Raw genomic sequence first — 4,107 nt, forward strand, 5'->3', positions numbered from 1 at the left:
CGTATGTATTAATTGTGGATGTTCCACCCATTTTGTATATGATACAGAGTTACATCTTCAGCTAGGGGTAACGTTAGCTAGTCTAGGGTTAGGGTTAAGTTTAGGAGTTAGGTGAAAGGGTTAGGGGAAGGGTTAGCTAACATGCTAAGTAGCTAGAAAGAGTTGCTAAAGTGCAAGATGAGATTCAAACTCACAACCTTTGGTTGCTAGATGTTTGCGTTATATGCCCACCCATCTACCCTGATCAACCACCCTACTTTTTTTTTTGACTTAATGAACAATCCGCCATATGTAACCATACCAAAACGACCATATAATACTAATTTGAGGGTCCAGGATTTACATTTACTATGTTACAGTCTAGTCTGATACCAGGCTGGTATTTTGGTGTGGAGATTTTGTATATAATGTGGTCTATATATGATCTATGTGACAATGACATTTGGCCACTAGGAGGTGACAGACCTACTTTATAAACAGCTTGTATGTCCTCGTACTGTCTTGTTGTTGTCGCATTATGATCCAATACAATGGACTCCTATCAATCTAAATTTTCCTAGCCAAACATATACAATGAAAATGAGTTATAATACAGAATGAAAATAGCAGTCTGTAGGTGATATGTAGAGTTGGATGTCCAATAGGTAGCTAAGAAACACGAGGGAGAAGTGCATTGACTTTTGGGCCTTTTTATATTTTTACTGAACAAAAATAAATGCAACATTTTCTCAAATTTTACTGAGTTACAGTCATATTAGGAAATCAGTCAATTGAAATAAACATAATTAGGTCCTAATCTATTGATTTCACCATGACTGGGAATATAGATATACATCTGTCGGTCACATATATATTTTAAGTAGGCGTGGATCAGAAAACCAGTCAGTATCTGACCACCATTTACCTCATGAAAACCAGTCAGTATCTGACCACCATTTTCCTAATGCAGCACGACACATCTCCTTCACATAGAATTGATCAGGATGTTGATTTGGGCCTGTGGAATGTTGTCCACTCCTCTTCAATGGCTGTGTGAAGTTGGTGGATATTGGCGGGACCTGGAACACGCTGTCGTACACGTCGTTCCAGAGATACCCAAACATGCTCAGTGGGTGACATGTCTGGTGAGTATGCAGGCCATGGAAAAACTGGACATTTTTCAGCTTCCAGGAATTGTGTACAGATCCTTGCGACATGGGGGCTGTGCTTATCATGCTTTAACATGAGGTGATGGCGGGGAATGGCACGACAATGGACTCAGGATATCTGCATTCAAATTGCCACGATTTTAAATGCAATTGTGTTTATTGTCCGTAGCTTATGCTGCCCATACCACTGCCACCATGGACTCTGACAATGTGACATAAGCAAAACCGCCTCGCCCACACGATGCCCTACACGTGGGTCTTGCGGTTGTCAGGCTGGTTGAACATACTGCCAAATTCCTCTAAAATGACAGTGATTATGGTAGAGAAAATTAACATTAAATCTCTACAAACAGCTCTGCAGTCAGCATCAATTGCACACTCCCTCAACTTGAGACATCTGTGGCATTGTGTTGCGTGCAAAACTGCACATTTTAGAATGGCCTTTTATTGTCCCCCCAGCACAAGGTGCACCTGTGTAATGTCATGCTGTTTAATCAGCTTCTTTGATATGCCACTCCTGTCAGGTGATGATTATCTTGGTAAAGGAGGGATGTAAACATATTTTTTCACAAAACTGGAGAGAAATACGCTTTTTGTGCGTATGAAACATGGGACCAACACTTTACATGTTGCTTTTATGTTTTGGTTCAGTATAGAACAGATTGTTTGATCTTTTGTCGGCTTCAAATGTCAAATCTGACAGGTGATGAAAGAGTTCTGGCTACAAACAGAAACACAATAGTTAATAATTAAACAGAAGATGTCTGGGTAGAAACAAACACAATGTTAAATTAAACAGAAGATGTCTGGGTAGAAACAAACACAAATGTGAATATTTAAACAGAAGATTGATGTTCTAGGTTCAAGATTGATTGTATTAGATTCTGTACTACCAGGCTAGAGTCTGATGAGACTATGGAGGTGTATTAGATTCTGTAACTACCAGGCTAGAGTCTGATGAGACTATGGAGGTGTATTTAGATTCTGTACTACAGCGCTAGAGTCTGATGAGACTATGGAGGTGTATTAGATTCTGTAACTACCAGGCTAGAGTCTATGAGACATGGAGTGTATTAGATTCTGTACACCAGGCTAGAGTCTGATGAGACTGATGGAGGTGTATTAGATTCTGTACTACCAGGCTAGTAAGAACGTGTTTCTGGATAGTGAAGGCTGCCGAGACGGTGTTTCTGGATAGTTGAAGCTGCTGAGACGTGTTCTGGGGTAGTGAGGCTGCCGAGACGTGTTTCTAGTAGTGAAGGCTGCGGAGACGTGTTTCTGGGATAGTGAAGGCTGCCGAGACGTGTTTCTGGGATAGTGAAGGCTGCGTGGACGTGTTTCGGATAGTGAAGGCTGCTGAGACGTGTCCTGTCACTGGGTACTTGAGCCGTCTGTGTAAATGTAGGTGACGTGGTATTGACTCTACATACCGCTTGTCAGGAGTTCTACCGCCCCTTCATCTCTCCTTCCAGAATCATCTCCAGTGATTAAATCTACTTTGGTGGTCGTCAGCTAGGGTTACACCAAAAGGTAGGGTACATCCATAGACCATGCACATACATCCTACGCCATGCATCCATAGACAAATTTGGATCTGATGAGAGCGAAATAGACATCATAAGTTATGCGGATGCCCATGTGTGCCCGTTAGACATCTCATGCCCCCCATGTGTGCCCGGTTAGACATCTCATTGCCCTCATCAGAGCCCGGTTAGACATCTCATTGCCCCTCATCAGTACTTGGAGCATCTCATTGCCTTGTCGACCATCATTGCTCGTACCTGGTAGACATCTCAATTGCCCCTCATCAGTACCCGGTTAACATCTCATTGCCCCTCATCAGTACCTGGTTAGACATCTCATTGCCCCTCATCAGTACCCCGGTTCAGACATTCTCATCTGCCCTCATCAGTTACCCTTGGTAAATCTCATTGCCCCTCATCAGTACCCGTTAGACATCTCATTGCCCCTCATCAGTACCCGGTAGACATCTATTGCCCCTCATCAGTACCGCGTTAGACATCTCATTGCCTCATCAGTACCCGGTTAACACTCATGCCCTCATCATACCGTTAGACATTCATTGCCCCTCATCAGTACCGGTTAAACATCTCATTGCCCTCTCAGTAACGTGTAGCATCTCATTGCCCTCATCAGTACCCGGTTAGACATCTCATTGCCCTCATCAGTACCTGGTTAGACATCTCATTGCCCCTCATCAGTACCGGTTAGACATCTCATTGCCCCTCATCAGTACCCGTTAGACATTCTCATTGCCCTCTCACTTCATCACCTGGTTAGACATCTCATTGCCCTCTCTCATACCGCTGTTAGACATCTCATTGCCCCTCATTCAGTACCCGGTTAGACATCTCATTGCCCCTCATCAGTACCCTGGTTAGACATCTCATTGCCCCTCATCAGGTACCTTGTTAGAAATCTCATTGCCCTCATCATTACCGGTTAGACATCTCATTGCCCCTCATCAGTACCTGGTTAGACATCTCATTGCCCCTTCATCAGTACCTCGTTAGACATCTCATTGCCCCTCATCAGTACCCGGTTAGACATCTCATTGCCCCTCATCAGTACCCGGTTAACATCTCATTGCCCCTCATCAGAAGTACCGGTTAGACATCTCATTGCCCCTCATCAGTACCTGGTGAACCTCTTGCCCCTCATCATACCGTTTAGACATCCTCACTGCCCCTCATCAGTACCTGGTTTAGACATCTCATTGCCCCTCATCATACCCGTTAGACATCTCATTGCCCTCATCATACCTGGGTTAAACATCTCATTGCCCCTCATCAGTACCTGGTTAGACATCTATTGCTCCTCTCAGTACACGGTTAGACATCTCATTGCCCCTCATCAGTACCTGTTAGACATCTCATGTGCCCTCATCAGTACCCGGTTAGACATCTCATGCCCCATCAAGGTACATCTCATGCCGAGT

This window comes from Salvelinus sp. IW2-2015, unplaced genomic scaffold, assembly GCF_002910315.2.
Source record: "Salvelinus sp. IW2-2015 unplaced genomic scaffold, ASM291031v2 Un_scaffold1775, whole genome shotgun sequence".
Lineage (NCBI taxonomy): Eukaryota > Metazoa > Chordata > Actinopteri > Salmoniformes > Salmonidae > Salvelinus > Salvelinus sp. IW2-2015.